General features: G+C 43.7%; 1 pseudogene; it reads left to right on the top strand.

Moving 5' to 3' along the window:
• Window positions 1-3,474: 3,474 nt before the first annotated feature.
• Window positions 3,475-5,177, top strand: LOC148107798 (uncharacterized; annotated as a pseudogene).
• The last annotated feature ends 15,714 nt before the right edge of the window (window positions 5,178-20,891 follow it).

Consider the following 20,891-nt stretch of genomic DNA (forward strand, 5'->3'; position numbering starts at 1 on the left):
AAATTGTATCTAATTTAAGTATAAGACACACATAAGTCTGTGTCCAAAGTAGCCAAATCTGATTATGAGTAGGGGAGCTTCAGGGATTTCAAAGATCATCTAATTTGACAATTCCATTATAAAGCAAATCCCTCCTGATTAATTTGGCTGGTGTGGTATTACAAAAAAGGAAAGCATATTTCTGAGTCAAAGGACCAAGGGGACCATTGTTGGCTGGGTGATAAGAAGTATTTGAGGGCTGAGATGCCTACCAAGTGGGTTGTTTGTTGCCTTTGAGAAGAGATGGATGGATGTAGTGGTAGAGTTTACTGTCAGAAGTATACAGCACCTATAAGACAAGTGCATTTTGGGCCTAAGTGGCTCAGTGGGATAAGCGCCTGCCTTTGGCTCAGGTCATGATCTCAGGGTCCTGGGATTGAGCCCCTCATCGGGCTCCCTGGTCAGTGGGGACCCTGCTTCTCCATCTCCCTCTGCCCCCCAACTTCTAGTGCATGATCTCTCTCTCTCTCTCTCAAATAAGTAAGTAAAATCTAAAAAAAAGAAAAAGAAAAAGAAGTGCAATTTGGGCTGCTAAGAATAAATGACAATTCTCACGAGTTTATGGGGGGAATATAGCATTATTTGGAGTTTTCCAGAGCAACTTCCCTAGAGAGAGAAGAGAGAGTGTAATAGGAATTAGCTCATGCAGTTATGATGGCTGAGCAGTCTCATGATCTCTTGTCTGCAAGCTGGCATATTCATGTAAAACATCTCTTAGATGTCAATACTTTTACACTATTTCTTTTAACATGGAGCAGTATTGAAGCAAGGAAAGATGAAGATGCAAAAAAAAAAAGCTTAATATTTCAAAATATTTACTGTTTTGTATCTGAGAAGATGTAAGATACCCGAATATCTTAAGTAAAATTAATCTCAAATGCATCATCTGAACCCCATAGAAGACAGGTGCCCCTGAATCTAGAGGAAAGTTTAATGAAACACTGAGTGCTCAGAAACCAGGACTCAAGCTATGACATTTCTGTTTCTTCTGTCCCTTTCCACTGTCTCTCTGGGGTCCCAGCTCTCTGCACGTGAGCACCTTCTTCACTGCTCTCCATTGTCAAGGAACCTCACCTTGTTCCCTCTGAAAAAGGAGGCAACTCAGAGAAGACAGTGGGCAAGGCTGGCTTTGAAGGTGATTTGAGGAAGAAGAAAAGGCCTGCGCTCTATAAAAAATTATTATTAGAATCACTCTTTGGGGATAAAACTTTGTCTCTAGAAAGTTCCTATAAAAAATATATAAGCATGTTTCTTGAAAAGCGTAACATACCAACCTATTGCACATAATAACAAGGACAATTTTACTATTCTATTTTGCTATTAACTTAGAAATTGTGATGGCAAATTTTATGTATCAACTTGATTAGGCCATGAGGTACCTACATATTCCATCAAATATTATTCTGGGTGGCTCTGCGAGAATGTTTTTAGATGAACTTAACTTTTTTTTTTTAAAGATTTTATTTATTTATTTATTTATTTATTTATTTATTTATTTATTTATTTATTTACTGAGAGTGTGTGCACAAGAACAGGAGGAGGGGCAAAGGGGGAGGGAGAGAGAATCTCAAGTAGACTCCCGGCTAAGCGTGGACCCTGATGTGGGGCTCAGGACCCTGAGATCATGACCTGGGCCGAAACCAAGAGTCAGATGCTTAACTGACTGAGCCACCCAGGAACCCCGGGATGAAGTTAACATTTAAACTGACAGACTGAATAAAACAGATTGCTCTCCTCAGTGGAGATTGGCCTTATCCAATCAGTTGAAGGCTTGGATAAAACAAAAAGGTTGACCCTAGGCATGAATAAGAGGGAATTCCTCCTGCCTAACCACCTCAGACTCAAACGATCAGTTCCTCCTGGGTCTCAAGGCTGCCAGCCTTTGTATTGGAACTCCATCATTGGCTCTACTAGGTCTCCAGCTTTCCTGAGGCTTGTCAGTCTCCATAATCCGGTGAGCCAATTCCTTATCATACATAACACATATGTTTTATTGGTTTTGTTTCTCTGGAGAACCCTAATATAGAAATCTAGAATATTACAGAATTAATTTCACACACATCAACTTTGAGCAAGTTGGGGCATCCAGCCCAGTCCACTGCACATTTTAGCACAGATTTTGCCCACAGTGTAAGTGTACTAGTGCCCCCGGCAAGAAACAGGAGTGGCTGCAGTGTAAATTCCCGGGGAGGAGACAAGATCCTGTGTGTGGAGAGAGACTCAGCCCAAAGAAGAGCTAAAGCTACCAGAGTGTAACAATAATTTTGATGAAAGGATGAAAATATTCATGCTCCAAATTTTCCATTTCATTTCTCATTAACTAAATTTTAGGTCACCAAAAATAAACCGAAAATGGATAAAATGTTGCTTGTCTTGGAACATTTTTGTTCCAGGTGAATGTGTCCTGTTGAGTGAGTGGTCAACTATCCAAATATTTTGCCTGAAATTTTCCAAAACAAAAACCAAAACCCAAATAGTTGGCCTGAAATCCTTTTGTTTGGGATAAATTTGGTCAATAAAAATCAGTGGTAAATTAGGCATTTTAATTTCTCTTAATTGGATGTGTCAAATTCCATGTAACTAAATACAATACCATTTAGCAATGCTAAGTTTCAAGGAGCTTCAGAGTTAAGAGATTTGCAGTCTTCAAGATAAATCAAGTAATCAAGCACCTTGGGATATCTAATTCGTTTACATGTAAGAATTAGTATTTTAAAATACAAAATCATTAGACAGGGAAGTTTAGGAGCCAAGGCAGAGTGCTTACGCAGCTCTTTCAATATTGTTAGCAGAAACTGTTGAAACATGTGCAGCGCCCAGAAATTAATCATCAGACCCAAGTGATCCACTTGAAAGAGAAGAGGAATTTGCTCCACATCTCCAGGTCATCTCAAGAGTTTAAGTAGAAACTAAAATGAGAAGAAATGTTTCAGAATCCAACTCAGCGCCAGACACAAAACCCAAATTGAACCTGGGACTTTAAGCGCCAGCAGAGCAAGGGACGGTAAAGGCAAACAGCCCACGGCGCCCCGAACGAACTGCGCAGGGCGGGGAGGAAGCCATCAGCCAGGAGACCCTTTCTCTTGGTCTCGAGAAGGTGCTTGGGGCAGCTCCGTTTCCCCCTCGGTCTCCCCCACGCGGAGGCTGCGAGCGCGGGGCGCAGGCCGGTGGGGGCAGAAAGGCCGGGGAGGAGACGCGTACAGGGCGACGGGACGCGAGCGCGGGCAGGAGAGCGTGTCGCCGGGCGCCGCCGCTGTTGTCCGGGGTGCTGAAAGCCGGAAACTTCCCGGGAAGCGGCGGCCACTTGTCGATGTGTCGGAGCGGGAAGTGTGGGGGTTTCAGGGGCGCACCTGCTAAGCCCGCCCTGGCCCTGGGCCCGGAGGTGTCCGCAGATGAGGCCCTCCCCAGCTCCGTGAGTGGGGGTGGTGGGGGCGCATGATTGGGGGGCGGCGGTGAGCGTGGCGGGAGCGCCAGGCAGGACCCCGGTGGCCCTTCTTCGCCTCTCGGGCAGCCCCGCGCCGCGACCCCGCTCCACCTGCGCGCGAACTCCGGCGGCCGGGGACGCGGGAGCTCGGGGCTGAGTGCGGCGGCGAGCCGGGCGGGGGCGGAGGGTGCTGGGGGGTGGGGGGGGCGGCCCTAGTCCGGGGATGGCGGGGGGGGGGGGCGGCGGCGGTGGAGACGGGAGCGAGCGGGGCATGCGCAGTCGGGCGGAGGAGGTGGCGACGGCCGGGGGAGGCGGGGGGACTGCTGTTTATTTGCAGCTGGGCCAACTCGGCGGCGCAGGCGGCGGCGGAGCGCGGGGCGCCGGCGGCGGGTCCAGCTGCCGCCGCACCATGCCCTAGCCCACCTCCGGGCAGCCGCGGCGCGCCGCCGGGCCCCGGCCGGGGAAGATGCCAGACGCCCGGGAGCGGCCAGGGCAGCGGTGGCGGCGGCGGCACGATGGTGGTGACAGGCTGTGCCCGAGGCGGCGGCAACCGCGCGCCCTCCCGGTGGCGCTGCCTGTGCTACGGCCGCTCCCTGCAGGGCGAGTTAGTGCATGACGACGTGTGGGCGATCGTGAACAAGCCCGACGTGCGTCCGGGAGCCCCGCTCTGCTGGGGCATCTTCACCAACGACTTCTGGGGCAAGGGCATGGCCGAGAACACCAGCCACAAGTCCTACCGGCCGCTCTGCGTCCTCACCTTCAAATGCTGGGGCGCGCGGAGAAATTGCGAGACTGGCTTGAGAGTTTCTATTTCTTGCTGTCCAGTCCCCTACATGCCTCCCTCCTCTCCCAGCTGTCCACGCCATTGTGCTCCCTGGTTCTCTGCCCCGCTTCTCTGAGCTCCTGGGGTGTCTGGGGAGGTGCGAGCTGGGGAGTTGGGACAGTTTCCCCCAAATGTCTGCGCTCTCGGTGGAGTGTTCTTTCTGGATGGAGCTGGGAGCCTCATCATCACTTGCTGTCACCCTGGTCCTCTCCCCTCCCCGCTCCCCGTCCCAATGACCAAATGAACTAGCCCTAGCGCAGCCTACTCTAGAGGGATGCATGGAAGGGGCCAGGGTGAGGGGGACGCTGCTCTCAGGACGGTTAATTTCTTAGAGTCTTGTGGGTACCTTTGCAGATGGGGGCTCTGGGTGAACCTCTTTGGAATCGCGTTCCATCCCAGGAGGTAGCTGGGATCTGACAACTTCCTGGGTTTGGGGGAGAAGCAGAGGTGTCAAACACTGTGAAGTGAGAGACTTTGCCCTTCTTTCAAGCAATTACCTTGCCATATTTTATACATGCTGGCAGAAGACAGAAGCAGCCTGGGTCAGACAAAAAGTAGTTCATCACTTCATCACTCAGGACAGAAGAGTCAGCTTGAGCCACCTGTGCAGTTGCTTCCCGGCGTCCCCAAGTCCCATGGGGATGAGGCAGAGATGGCCTAGGTGGACGTTTCACCTACCAGTGCACTTTTAAAGGGCTCTTAGCAATTCCTCCTCCTGACCCCTTTTCCCCAGAGGAGAGATTACCTTTATGGTCCTGGTCAGGAAACAAATATGGTCTCTGTTCCGAAGGGAGACACTATCTCAGATATTCTTGAAAATGTGGTCTGGGACAAAAACTGTAACAAGAGGAACTGAAATGACAGGGAGAATTTCTTCCCAACAGGAAGTAGGAGTGGACCCCAACCCACCTTCTAACTGTGGCTGTTCTCCAGTCCTCCAACCTGACGAAACCACTAGCAATCAAGACCTTTCTGGCATCCCATACAAGCTGGTTTTTCCTTTATAAATTTGGAGTTACTGTTCATTGCTTATGTGAATGATGTGAATGATTTCAAGTGTCAGGGGGGATCCAAAAGTTTTTAGGGTGGAATATTCAACTTAAATATTCAAATTAAATTTAAATGACCTAATCTTAGACTTTTCATTTAAGAGAGAACATGAAAAATGGCTGTTGTAAATTATCCACAAAGCACATTTTATCTTAGTTACTTAGAGAAGTTTGGAATGCAGGGAACCTGATAAGTTATGCTTTTTGAGTCTGAGTGTGTGGGAGGGATGGTGACATCTAAAGAATCGGTCCTATTTCTGGGTCATGGGGATTTTGTGTCTGTGATATAGATGAACCTGAGCGGTGGGAGGCTTCTTATGAAGAAATCTTCTGTAATCAATAAATTCTTTTTATCTTCCTTTGGAGTCACTTACCTGGTTTTCCTACCTTTGAGGACTTAGTTATCCAGTTTTAAAGAATGAATGCTTGATGTGTTTCTAACAGCAATAGACGTTTTCTGTTCCAAAATGTCCTGTATGATCTGAGACCTGGTCATCTCTTCAACTTCAGTTTTTCTTCACCAGATTTTAGCTTAAATTGCAAACGGATGTATGTTGAGTTACTGGAGAGAGCTGGGTTTGGCTATAAAGTGCGGCAGTTAGCTCTCAGCCTCCTGCCCTAAAACCTACAGATCCCTGGGCTCCATCCAGCTTTATTAAGTTAACATTTATGGAGGGTAGCTCTGGGAATATCTGCTTTGTAACAAGCACGCTAGGTTATTCTTAGATACTCAAAAGTTGGGGACCACTGGTTATGATCATAGCTAACACTTATTTATGTAGCATTTACTGGGTACGGCATTTATGGTTTTAAATATTTGATCATTTCAACCCTCATCACAGCCCCAAGAATTAGGTATTATTATTGCTATAGTTTTACAGATAAGGAAACTGAGGCACAGAGAGGTTAAGTTACTTGCTCAACGGATGCAGTTAAGAAGCATCAGAGCCAGGATTGCCCCTCACCTGGCAGGCTGGCTCCAGCCTCCGTGTCTTAATCACCATGCCAGGCAGCCTCTCTGAGGACAGTTAACTTCGAAATCCCATCGGCTTCATGGGGTGGATCAGCCAGGGGGAAATGGTTTATAATGCACTTTTTATCAAAAGTGAAATTATCTCTTCTTTTTGTTTTTAAACAGAGGTGAATGGGTGTTTTAAGCCCGCATGTATGCATGTGAAATGTGTGTAAACAGGCAGTGAGTTGAAAACCCTAGATTTGGGGCGTCTGGGTGGCACAGTGGTTAAGCGTCTGCCTTCGGCTCAGGGCGTGATCCTGGCGTTATGGGATCGAGCCCCACATCAGGCTCCTCCGCTATGAGCCTGCTTCTTCCTCTCCCACTCCCCCTGCTTATGTTCCCTCTCTCGCTGGCTGTCTCTATCTCTGTCAAATAAATAAATAAAATCTTTAAAAAAAAAAAAAAAGAAAACCCTAGATTTATCCTCTAGTAACTTAGTCACAGGGCTCATCTTTTTATTTTGACAGTTAAAAACCAAAAGAGATTTAATTTTGAAAAGCGGCTTCTTCATTCAAAATAGCAAGATGCTTTCATGAAAATTTTTATTGCTCTTCAAAAAATTAGGCTGAGATCTGAGATTGCCTACCTACGAAAGACTTCAGCTCCAGGCTTAACAAATTGAACATCAAAGAAGCTTTCTATACAGATCTTTCTCCGAGTTAGTATTATTTAAATGGTGAAGCTCCTACTGTAAACATTCTGGGCCACTTTGGGTTTTTTGTTTGACCGGGTTGTGGTTTTAGTTCTGGTGGCATTTTGTTAATCAGGATTCTTTTATCAGCTATTAAGGTCATATTTTTCAACTCATAGTGTAGACTATGGAATAATAATATTCATAATAATGAACAGAGGCACTCCAAAAGCTTGAATTATTTTCTACATTATCACAAACGAAGACTCTGCCCATGGGGAGCTTATATTCTAGTAAAAGGAGGCAAAGAATAAACAAATGTATAAATAAATGGTAATAAGAATCTATTGGCCTGCCTTTTCCAGACCATGGAGAGAATGGACAATGACTTAGAAAAGCATCGGAAGAAATGAAAAACATACAGAGCGTGTTTCTTGAAATGAATGAATGAATGACACGACAGGTATATCATAGCATAACATTCGGACAACGGTGAACGAGCTGACTCTCCCTTGACAATGTCCACCCTAGTGCTTCTTACCTCGGATCCTGTATCACAGCCTCCCAGGAAGGCATTTGCCTGCATCTGGTTTAGACGGGCTTGAGTCCCACCCTGAGCTATTTTCTCTCCCTCAGCCTGAACAGAGATTCTCTAATTATCCACAAAGGCATTAAAACTACACTCAGTTTAAGTTCTCTTCTCTGTATGGAAAGGAGACTTCCCGATTGACTGGGATCATTAGAAATTCCTCAGGGAGACAAGGACACATTATGTCCTTCCTGTGGGTTAATGTGGATTTACCGGAAGTCTCCGGGGAGCCATGTTTATATGCATGGTTCCTGTTCTAGAAGGGAACTATCTGCAGTGTTTACAGTGTACTGGCCCTTCAGAAATGGTCTGTAAGTGATCTGAAATAAATAGAAGTGAGTTAGATGCAGTGTTACTGAAGCATGTTATTTATTTTGGGTAGGCTCTCTGGGGAAAGCTGACTTGATACTGTGTTGAACCTCCCCCTTCCCCTTCACAAGAAGAAAGTTTTCCTCAGAGATTTGGTGAAGACCACAAAAGGGTGAGGAGGGAGGGGCGGAGGAAGATCTCCTTGGCCACTGGGGATTTGTTACTGTCCATAAAACAGATGGGGCTAAGGGTGGGGCTTTTACAAACCCTTCATGGCCTGGAATTAAAATTCAGGGACTCTTACTCTTGGAAACACCAGGATAGTGTGAAACATTAATTAAAGCGAAGAGACATTTGGATAATTTCAAGCAAGGCTTCCTAACTTGGGTTTTGGGGCTTGGCCGGGGAGAGAGGTAGTCTTTGAATTCCTTGAAAATACAAGCAAAATGTTGTTCATGTGAGCACATGTGTGTTCTTTTGGGGAGAATGTTCTTAGCCTTCATCACACAAAGGGATCTGTTAAAAACCACCTTCCTCTTCTCTCATCCCCTTGGGCATGGCTGCTTTTATATTCCCCGGTGTAGATCTCTCTTCCAGGGTTATACTCTTCTTTTTATTTTAACTCGAGTTATTTTTCAAAGAGAATTAAAAGAGAAAGATCTACTTTACCTACAGCACCAGGTTTTCTGAGAGTGTGAAGAAGATACTACCTGTCTCTTCTCCCCTTTCCTTGTCCTCTGTTCCCATGAATTCCCTTGCTTTCCAGACGGTGTGCCTTTGAGACCTTTTCTGGGAAATGGCCCCCTCTCCTGGAAAGGATCCCCTCTGGCATCAGTGAGCTCCCCCTCTTTTCTGGGCTGTTTTCCTAGAAAGTGGATGGAATTTTACATTAAGCAAAGGTTCTTTGCGTTCATATTTGCCACAATCTGGAAGGCTTTCAGTAAGTAAGGGATTGCTATCAAGACTCTCAGCGGGGAAAAATCTTTTCGTCCAACTACCTGGCCTATTTTTTAAATGAGAAACAAAGACTAACCCAAATAGAGTTAGAGATCCATAGAGTTGAGAAACAATCATTTCCAGCGTCCAACTCAATACAATTATCATTCATTTAATAAACTTTCATTTAGAACCTACTCTGTGCTGAGTATGGAGGATACAATGATGAACAAGACAAGGTATGAAAAAATTATTCATGATCTATTAAAAGAGATCATTAAGAAGTTTTAAAAATTGGTTAGGTACTATAATGGGGATGCATTCAGGGTGATTTGGGACCTGAGATAGTTTGCTTTTTTGATGGTATTTCAGGTGGGTGGGCACTGAGATTTTGCCTGGACATTCTTGGTTATTGAAGCACCTGTCCCAGTTTTTAAATATCAATTCTTTCTTTGATTGAGCTGAATTGCCTCTTTGGTTACAAGTATATTGAGTATAAATACCCCAAGGGTCGGGCTAGTGTACTAATTGAGTGAAGTGAGCTTAGTATTACGTTATATATTCAACAATACTTGGCATATTGAACACATAAAAATACTTTCTTCTTTCAGAGGAAATATGCCTCCTTCCATTTTTCTTCTTGAGACAAACAGTCATTTTGGCCCGTGTTTTGATTCACTGTGTTTAATAGTAATATAGACCCCCCAAATATTCCACTCTTCTCTTTGCTGTAAGAACAGTAATACATGAATAATGATAAATGACAGCTTTCAGTTGGAAACACAAAAGGATTTACAGGGACTATGGCAAATCAAGAACACTTGCCTAATCTTAATGAGTGTCCAGATAATCTATGCAGCTGGCTCAGTGTGGCTAGTTCTTCTGATGCATCCAGAGAAGCCAGAAATAAGATATTTTAAATATAAAATCTGACTTTTACATGTTGGCATATTAAACACAATGGCTAATCAAAATAAATTCAGACTAGACCTGACCCTGAGGTAACCTATTTATCACATTTGAATAGACAATGGTCTCAGTAACTCCAAAGAGAAAACTTCCCATTGGGACTTAAGACAAATATATTCCTTCAGTATCTCATTCATTCATTCATTCTTCCATCTGTGTCTGCATACCAATATTTATTGAGGGCATACTATGAGCCAAGCACGATGCTAGGAACTGCGTATATAGATAAAACTATGATAAAGACCCTACCCTCAAAGAATTTGCTCTTATTTCCATCTATAATCTTCTCTATGCCGAGCCTTTTACCACACACTTGGAGCCTTGAGAGTGCCTATTTCCTCTCATCATCACCAGATTTCAAGAGAATGGTTTAGTTGGTCTGGGAGACTTAACCTGAAGTGTAAAACAGTGTTGATTTGGTCTCCATGAGGAAACTGAGCCTAAATTCTTTTCTCTGAGGATAGGGACCTTGGATAGTGTCCTTCTCCCCAGGGCTTTTCTGATTTCTGGAGCCATCCCATCACACAGGGGCCTTCCTGATGCAGTCACACAGCCCCCTCCCCCCTTCTTTATCTTCTCTGGGTGGGCCGTACAGCAGTGGGTTAGTCACACCATGGCCTACTCTGGGTTAAGTCTCACTTCAGAGCAGATCTTACCCAGCATTTCATGCTCTTAGCCTTTGGTGGGACCATGATTATCTCCATTTATTTCAGTGGGAACAAAAAGGGGGGACAACAAGCCCTCTTTTCTATTCCAATTAAATGGATTTGTTATGCTATAGTCTGAGATCTTCAAAATCTATAGGTTATAAGGTGTGATAAATCAAATGTTTAGAATTAGCATGTATTGTCACCAAATTACAAATCCACCATAATTAGTTCCAAATATTCCAGTGGGGATGGAAGTGGAGTGGTCACCAAGATCTCTGTTCTGTTCCATGAAGACTGATTTGGCAGAATATGGCTCAGGGTGTTTAAACTTCTGTAGGTTGTAAGTTATGGAAGTAATCAGGAATTCTGTAACACTTTCAGATTTTTCCAGCAGGTGGTTCTTGTATTCTAAGTGCTCCATGAGGGCTAAGGTATCCAGATCTGCTCAGTAACAAGCCATCTTATTATAAGTGTCTATTCTGTGTACCATTGTTACTTTTAGAAGGGAAAGCATTTCTAAATGAACTGATCTTTAACTTATTCATTGAAACTATGGAATATCTCCCTAGAAAAATGTGTGCTTACCTGGTGTTATGAATGTTAATTTCAGGGATATCTGAACCTGTAGCAGGTAAAAAGAACAAGGGTACAATGTCCTAACTATAGAACTATTATTGGCCTTCACTTCAAAACAGGAGGAACAGATGAGTGTGGCCCCCGCTGAAGGGAACAGCCCCACTTCCTTATACGGAAACAATTCTACTTTAAAGGTAAAAAAAAAGTTTTTGCAGCCTTGAAGAAATTTTTAAAATATCTTTTTAAAAATACCCTGAGAAATATAAATTTTACCAAACTAATAAATGTACACTGAAAAAACAGAAAATGAAGATAAATCATCCCCAAATAAAATGATTAATAGTCTCAAAAGCAAAAAGAAGTGCTGTTAATATTTTATTATGTATCTTTACTGAGTTTTTCCTATGTACATACACATTTTTCCTGAAATAATGAATGATAATTACTTACAATCATTGAGGATTTAATATGTTTTAACCATGTTAGATGCCATTGGCTTAAACCACGAACAAGTTTATTAGATAGTTTCTGCTATTTAATCTATTTTACATATGGTAGAATGGAGGCACAGAGAGATAAAGTAACTCATTTAGCATACCCAGCTAGTAAATGCCAGAATCGTGATTTGAACATGGGAGCCTGACACTGAAGACCATGCTCTCGTGGTGTAAATACTGCTTAGAAGTCTGTTTATTCACTTAAAAATTTATCTTGAACATCTTCCCATGTCACTAAAAATTATATACCTACATCATTTTAAAACAACCGTGTAGGGTTTATTTATAAACTTGTATCCTTATTTATTTATCCAATGCCTTACCGCTGACATCCAACTATTTCAACTTAGAGATTTTAAGTAATGCATGATGTACACTCTTGAAGTGAAATCTTTGCTTATCTACTTAATGATTAGGTTAGAATAGAGTTAAATTGCTAATGGACCTTGGATTTACAATTCGTTATTTCTTAGTAATCCACATTTCTTCTTAAATTAAAAGAATCTTGAATCTGATTTTTAGAAGCGTGAACTAGGGGGCGCCTGGGTGGCACAGCGGTTAGGCGTCTGCCTTCGGCTCAGGGCGTGATCCCGGCGTTCTGGGATTGAGCCCCACATCAGGCTCCTCTGCTGGGAGCCTGCTTCTTCCTCTCCCACTCCCCCTGCTTGTGTTCCCTCTCTCGCTGGCTGTCTCTATCTCTGTTGAATAAATAAATAAAATCTTAAAAAAAAAAAAAAAACAAGTGTGGACCAATATTATTTTGAGGACTCTTTTCATCCCATGGCTACTTAAATCCTCTCATACTCAGTTTATTTCTGGGGACCTATGCATACTCGTGAAAGAGAGAGACATCATGGTGTTTGGGTGTGTTTCGTTTATGACCTCTTTTCCTTATTCCAAAGCGAGAGAAATCCTTGTTTTCCTATTTTTTAAAAGATTTTATTTATTTATTTGAGAGACAACATGCAAGCAGGAGGAGGGGCAGAGGGAGAGGGAGAGAGAGAGAATCTCAAACAGACTCTGAGCTGAACACAAAGCCTGATGCAGTGCTCGATCTCACGATCCTGAGATCATGACCTGAGCCGAAATCAAGAGTCTGATGCTTAACTGACCGAGCCACCCAGGTGCGCCTATTTTCCTATTTTTATATCAAGTAGCAGGAAGAATGTACAGAGACATTTTCTTAAAACACTGGATTTCAAATTTTCATTAAAAATATAGTAATAGGGGCTCCTGGGTGGCTCAATCGGTTAAGCGGCTGCCTCCAGCTCAGGTCATGATCCCTGGGTCCTGGGATGGAGCCCCGCGTCAGGCTCCCTGCTCAGGGGGGAGTCTGCTTCTCCCTCTCCTCCCCGCTCGTGCTCTCCCTTGCTATCTCTGTCTCTCTCTCTCTCTCTCAAATAAATAAATAAAATCTTTAAAAAATATATATAGTAATAAACCGGGTGCCTGGGTGGCCCCTAATTCAGTGTGAGAATTAAGTGTAATCATGTCTTTTGAAGCTCTATCTTGTATCCTGTGTGATTTGGCTTCAGGCAAGTGATCACAGAAGGCAAGTTCTTATGTTTGTCACAAGCCATAATCGCGTGGATATGCCTCGTGGCCGAAGACCTTCCGGTGAGAAGCCACCCACTTTGCCCTGAGCTCACTTTGCTCGTGCCCACATGCTGCAGCCTCGTCCAGGCATCGTCCGACCCATACTTTCCTTCCGGGCTTCTTCGGCCCTCCTACTCCCTGCCGCTGTGGAGCCCCTGGGCAGGTACTTCTGGTGTGACAAGAAGGCAATGAGGCAAATAGTAATTATCGAAGACACCAGTCATTAAGCCTGTTAGAACTAATGACATCAGTAATTAAGCCTATTAGAGTGCCACGAACCACACAGGAAGATCAGTTGATACTTTCTAGTCACATGTTATATTCAAATAAGAACTTTCTTTAGCAGCCTATTTTCATCTTTAAAAATTAAGCAGATGCATTTTTACCTGTAGGTTGTTAACGATGAGAATGGCTAAGGCATATTAGAAGTTTGAGCACATACTGCAATTTTCTTCTATTAACTCCATAAATAGCAGCCATTTGACGTGCAGACTTTTAAGTTTTTAATGGCAGTAATTATAAGGCCTTATCTCTTTTGAACTTTTTCCTTTTGGCAGTTGATTTATTCCCCTGCCTTGTTAGATGAAAATTTCTATCTGGAAAAAAAATAATAAACCTTAAAAAAATATCCTGTCTTTATTCCCCTTGTCATGAAGAAGACAGAAGTGCTCGTGAGTGGCAACAAGCTGGGACCAGTCATGACATGCTGACCCCCTTCCTGCCGGGCTGTGTGGTCCTTGCAGACCATTGAATAGCCTGGCGCTCTGTCAGTTCCCTGTAAATCCCAGAGGGAAACAGAGGCAAGCAGCGCCGTTATCACTTTGACCCAAGCTCACACCAAGCACGCATTGGACTGCGAAGACCCAGTAGTGCCCAAGGGCCGTGAGTCAGAGGATGTCTCCTTACCCTGTATGACAGCGCCTTCCCTTTCTTTACTCTCCACCAATGCAAGTAATTGCATCGCCTGCCTTACTTTTCAAAGACCCACCCCTAAACCTTCTTGTTTCCACTCCTTTCTTGTAGTCACCTGGTCTCTGCCTCCTAAATTTCCTTCTGCTTTGCCTCACTGACAGCAGAAGGACGCAACAGCTGACCGCAGATGTGCTCTCGCATTTGGTGGGGCCAGACCTATTTTAATGTCCCCTCATCTGAAGCCTCATCTCCTCCTGTCTCAGAACTCTCCAGGCCCCACTGTTACCTACACTCCTTTCTCTCCTCTTCATCCCATCACTGTTGAGCCAGGCCTTTCTCAAAGAGGATGATTGTCTCTTTTGTTCTCCGAATAATCCTTCTTGACCTTCATCATAATGAACTGGCACAGGTTTTATGGAAGGAATAATACTGCTGGTATCTGGTTCAGAAAGCCTATAACTCATAGTTTCAAATTCTGTGCCTTTCAAAACATTTAACGTTTATACCCAGTGACTCTGCATACACGGATGTTGGGGAACGTCATTCAAAAGATGTGACTGCTGATTGACCCACGAGCTGGCCCCGGGGTTTTGGAGGCTCCTCACTCCCTCCCTGCCCATGGAATGTGGGTTCCTCTTGCCTTTCCGTCTCCCAGAGGCTGCTCCAAGGACGTCACCTTGAGATGGTGATGTGGTGTTAAAAACACCTGCATGGTGTACATGACTGAGCCCAGTTAGGGCCTCTTTATGAACTTTTAAGATTTGGAGGGTAGGCACAGCGATCCATTTGTCTTGCTGCCAGCCTAAGACAAGCCTCATATGTAAGTTCCCTTTGCTATTATTAAAATTGCCCCCTACCAGCCTAGAGCAGGCTGCCACTTTCTTCAGTCTCTCCCTGCACTCCACATATGTGGGCGGGTTGCAGATTATACTAGGAAAGCTCTGGACAGGGCTGTGAACTAGTGGAAGCATTCATTCATTCATTCATTCATTCATTCATTCAATATGTACCCTGTGTGGGGACGCCTGGGTGACTCAGTTGGTTAAGTGTCTGCCTTCAGCTCAGGTCGTGATCTTAGGGTCCTGGGGTCGAACCCCACATCAGGCTCCCTACTCAGCAGGGAGTCTGCTTCTCCCTCTCTCTCTGTCCCTCCCCCTGCATGTGCACTCTCTCTCTCTCTGTCAAATAAATAAATAAAATCTTTAAAAAAATTATATATATACACCCTGTGTGTCTGGCACTTTACTGGACATTAGGGATAAAGCCAAATACAACGTAGATACGATTCCTGCTTTCAAAGAGCTTGTAGTCTGATGGAAGAGGCAGACATCACATAGGAGTTACAGTACAGTTGATTGTAATTGTGAGAAGTGCTATAAAGGGAAAGTTCAGAATGCCATGAAAGTATCTAACAGGGAGACTGGCCACTAACAGTTCATGATTCTTGAGTGCTGACCATGTACCATCCAAGTCTCATGACAGCCCTGTAAGACAAGGGCTGTTCCATATTTTCATTTTACAGAGGGGGAAGCTAAGGCTTAAAGAATAACTGACCCAAAGTGAACCAGCTGATGAGGGATATAGCCAGGGTTTGGACCTGAGTTTGTGTGACTCTGCAGGCCATGTCACTACTCTGTATGCACCCCTACCTCCCATGGAAGGTATGCAGGACAAGAGTCAGGAGACCTCCTAGCACAGTGCTGTCACGACTTACATCCGTACTGTGAAACAGGTATGTTAGATCGAGCTTTTAGCGTTCGGGGGATCATGGGCTTGGGGCACCGCAGATGAAAGGTGGCAAACCTCTGAGATAGTCATCTCATAGGGAGTGAATCTAGACAGGTTCTGTGACTGCTGTGACGAACAGAAAATGACAGAAGTTTCACTGTGTTTGTTTCCATTCCATAGCAGACTGGCAGCTTCTACTTCCTGCCTCTTGAAACGCTCATTCCGAGGGAAGCCAAACACGAGGTAAGAAGGCCGAGCACCCTGAGCCTGCCATACTGTGGAAGGGCTATGTTGAGAGACAGAGAGAGACCCCCTGCCTGCCTTGGCCATTACAGCCATCACAGCCCAGGCTTCAGAAAGAGTGAAAGCCATGTTGGTCATTGCAGGCCCACAGATTCAACAAGGAGAAAAGTTGAGGAAACGAGTGGACAGCCAGAACCAAAGCCCTCGGCATGAAGAGCGCGCACAGCTATTCGAGCCACTCCAGGTGAAGTTCGATCATCGTGCGACAGACACAAGTCATTCCCTCTGTGTCCTGCCTGAGTTCCTGACTCAGCTCTGTGAGTCTAATAAAATGGTTGGTGTTTTATTCCACTGGATTCGGGGGTGGTTTGTTACACAGCGGAGAATCTCCTTTGAGAATCTAATATAAGCAGGAGACCCTCTTCCGGAACGATGCACAAGTGTCCATGTGATTTTACACCAGATCTTAGTGTCTACCACCTCCCCCCAGTTTATTTGCTGATTCTGGACAACGTGCCTCATCACTGGACAATTTCTGAGACCTTCAGTTTTATGATTCAGCCCATGGGAAAATAAAACAAAAATAAAAACAAATGTTAGGTGCACTTCAACCAGTAAAATTTATTCCTAAATTAAATTCAGGCTGCAAGAATGAAGTGAGATTTCTTTACCAGACATCTTTCAGTGAAGACATTTTTAATGAAAGTTCATTCTCTTTTTCTTTTCTTTTTTAAAAGTTATAATATAATACCTAATACAAAGTAGGGGGAGAAAAAAAAACCCTCCAAGCTCTTGGAGAGGGAACAAATTGGTGGTTGTCAAAGGCAGGAAGTAGGAGGTGGACAAAATTCAGGAAGAGGGTCAAAAGGTACAAGCTTTCAGTTATAAACTAGATAAGCCACAGGATATAATGTGTAGCATGGTGGCTATAGTTAATAATACTGTATTGTGTATTTGAAAGCTGTTAAGAGAATAGATCTTAAAAGTTCTTACCACAAGAAAACGTTTTTGTAATTATGTATGGTGACGGATGTTAACTAGACTGTGGTGATCATTTTGCATATATGTAAGTATGCAATCATTAGGTTGTATGTCTGAAACTAATATAATTCTGAATGTCAATTATACCCCCAATAAAAGATAAAATATAAAATTTTTAAAAATTATGATATAAGGCCTAACACAAAGTTCAAAGAAAAACACAGCAAACACCTGTGTCCCCACCACTCAGCTCTATCAAGTCTTGACACTGAAATACACAAACCTCATTTTTTAAAAAACTACAGATACAATTTAAACCTCTCGTATTACTTCCTGCATCAGTTGCCTCCCTCCCTAGTAATAACCATGATCCTGAATTTGCTGTTTATCATGCATATTTTATTACTCTTACTTTTTAAGTATAAAACCATAAGTAACAAATGGCATTGTTTGACTCAGTTTCAAACTTGGAATAATTATCAGTATATTTATCATTGTGTAACTTATTTTTTTCCTAATCCACAGCAGATCTTTGAGGTTTACCCATGTTGATACACATAGTCAAAGTTCATTAGTTGGAGCTGCCGTATAATGTTTCCTGTCCACAATTTGTTTTCTATTCTCCTGTGAGTTATTTAGGTTTTTTCCACATTTTTGCTATTATAAGCTATGCTATCATAGTGCATAGTGTCCATGTGCTTGCAGATGAGTTTCTCTACAGTGTGCACTTAGAAGTAGAGATACATGGAAAACCCACGCTCTGGGTACCACATTGGGAGAAAACACTCTTTTGAATGTGGAAGTTCACAGACACACCAGCAGTAAGGGCACTCTGTCCACAACCTCACCCAAACTCGGTAGCATGAGAGTTGTTAACTTTTGTTAACCTGATGGGTATGAAATTGATTCTTAGATTAGTTTAAGAAAGAAATATATTCATAGTTCAGTGCGTGGCTGTGCTGCAAACAATATTTACATGGCCATAATAATTTAATACTAAATAGTGATTTAATCAATGATTGTACGGTAATTTAAAGTATGAGAAGAAGCGTGTGTGTGTGTGTGTGTGTGTGTGTGTGTGTGTATGGTTGAGAGTAGTGGTTGTGGTAGTAGTGATGGGGATGGTGGTGGTGGTGGTGATGGTGGCGGTGATGGTGGTGGTGGTGGCAGTGGTGGTGGTGATGGTGGTGGTGGCGATGGTGGTGGCGGCGATGGTGGTGGCAGCGATGGTGGTGGCGATGGTGGCAGTGATGGTGGTGATGGTGGTGGTGGTGATGGTAGCGGCAGTGGCAGTGGTGATGGTGGTGGTGGTAGTGGTGTCCATTTAGGAGGGATTTAGTCTTGTGCTTAATAGTAGGAAGTAGATATGATAATATATAGAATTTTAAGTCAGGAAATTGTCATATAATAATATTATTTAGAAACATGGATGCAAATGCCTTAAAAAAAGCAATATGGAGGTTTCTCAAAAATTGAAAATAAAACTAGCATATAATCCACAATTCTACTTTTGGGCATTTTTCCAAAGGAAATGAAAACAGTAATTCAGAAAGATATATGTACTTCAATATTCATCGCAGCACTGTTTTCAAGAGCCAAGACATGGAAACAACTGAAGTGTCCATCTGAATGGATAAATTCATAAAGAAAATGTGAGACAGGAGATAGATAGATAGATAGATAGATAGATAGATAGATAGATAGATAATGGAATAGTATTCAGCCATAAAAAAAAAAGGAAATCCAGCCATTTCTGACAACACGGATGGAGCTTGAGGGCATCATGCTAAGTGAAATATGTCAGAGAATGACAAATATCATATGACCTCACTTATATGTGGAATCTAAAAGACAAAGAAATGAATAAAATCCAAACTCATAGATAGAGAGAACAGACTGGCGACTGCCACAGGGGTGGGGTGGACAGTGGGTAAAATGCGAGAAGGGGGACAGAACGCATAAGCTTCCGGCTATAAAATAAGTCACAGGATGAAATGTATAGTATGGTGACTGTAGATGATAATACTGAATTGTATATTTCAAAATTGCTAAGAGAGTAACTCTTAAAAGTTCTCATCACAAGCAAAAAAACTTTCTAACCATGTTAGGTGACAGATATTAACTAGACTGTGGTTGTCATTTCACAATATATACAATTATCAAATCATTATGTTGTACCCCTAAAACTAATATAATGTTATGTATCAATTGTATCTCAACAACAAAACATTTTTTTTTAATTAAAAAAAAAAGAGCTAAAAGATGAGAACGGTTGCTTCCAGGGGCAGGACTAGCAGGTGGGGCAGTGGACTGCTATTCCTTCTTGCAAGCTTCGTCTCTCCATTTGACTTTGTTTTCCTCCAATTCCGTGTGTTATGGTGGCTGATGGGCCCTCCGTCAGCACAGCCCATCCAGCCAGGGAACCCCTAGGCCTCCTCACTGCCAATGCACCCTCTTTGAGAATCAGAAGCAGTGGTTCCCTCACAAAAAGATTTGAAACATCTGCCACTCTCCCTCGCCGTCAGACCATGCTCATGAATTCCTTGTGTCCCCAGAAACTGTGTGGTCTGGGCTGAGGGACTGGGCTGGGCTCCACCATCATGTTGGTTCCCAGTGTTCAGTGTCCCCCAGTGCTGCGTGGGATGACTGGTGAAATAAAGCACCAAGATGGTTCTTTGTGACCTCCCCACCTCTCATCTTTTCCCTTCTTCCCTCCTTTCTTCTTTCCCTCCATTTCTGCCTTAGGTTACAGCAGATTTTAAGAAGTAGCTAGAGGAGGAAGCAGAACCCCTGCTGTTTGCTGTCATTTGGAAGGAGGAGGTGTTGGTCTGTGAAGCTTCAATTAAGAAGAGCAACCATTTTGCTCCTTGTCTGGTGGAAGAGCCCCAGGCCTGAGAGAGCGGTACCCTCGGGTTGTACCTTCCCCTTCCCCTTCCTTCCTCTCCCTGTTCTTTGTGTGTGACAGGAACTTATTACAGCACAAATAGGAAAGAAAGCCCAGGGGATTCTGTCTCTCAGAAATTGTTTAAAAGAGGCAGGACTATGCTTTTAGAGCATGGAGCTTTCCAACGCCTTTAAAATTGTGTTGTCTTCTTTGATCCAGCTGCAAAGATTGACAACGATTTACAAGAACGGGTGTTCACTAAATTAGACTGCCTATAATGGGTAAGTAAGATTTTTAATAAATAAGGAAATTTTAACTACAGCATTAGTACTTTACTGGTTCAACTTTTGTTCCATCTCTGAATACTCTCTTTTCAAGATCTTTGTTCCTAATCATTCCTTCCTTTACTTTCCTCCATTTCTTCAAGGATTCAGTCATTATTTCTTGTGCATCTACCATGTCACTGTCATGGTCAGGCACCAAGGATGTCCTGGTGATAAGCAAGGCAAGGTCCTTACCCTTGTGTACCTTTCCTTCCAGCAGAGGAAGACGGACACGAAATAACCAACAATCAAGGAGCAATGTCAGGGCCATGGAGAGAGTGACGCAGGATGGGATGGAGGGGGATGAGTCAGCATGGCTGGTCAGGGCAGGCCTCCCTGAGCAGGTGAGGTCTGAGCTGAGACTTGAGTGTGTGTGTGTCGGGGGGGGGGGGGGGCGGGAACCAGCCCTGCAAGGACCTGTCAGAGGGTCCCAGGCTTGAGAGCAGTGAGCAAGTGGGGAGTAGAAGGGGTGAGTCATGGGGTGGGCAGGGCCCAGCAAATGGGGGACCATGTTGGCTGTGAAAGCAAGTTTGGGTTTTATTCTCAGCGAAACAAGGAGACTTTGGAGTTTGTAGTTTACAAGCTTGTAAGCAGTATGGTGACATGATTGGATTTGCTTTAAAGATCACTCTAACCGCCATGTGACAAATTGGCTTTAAGGGGCTGGAGTGAGACAGGGAACCCAGTTAGGAGGCGGTTAAACTGTCAAGTGAGAGG

The sequence above is a fragment of the Ursus americanus genome, chromosome 25 (genome assembly GCF_024610735.1).
Source record: "Ursus americanus isolate L20-20 chromosome 25, mUrsAme1.1.p, whole genome shotgun sequence".
Lineage (NCBI taxonomy): Eukaryota > Metazoa > Chordata > Mammalia > Carnivora > Ursidae > Ursus > Ursus americanus.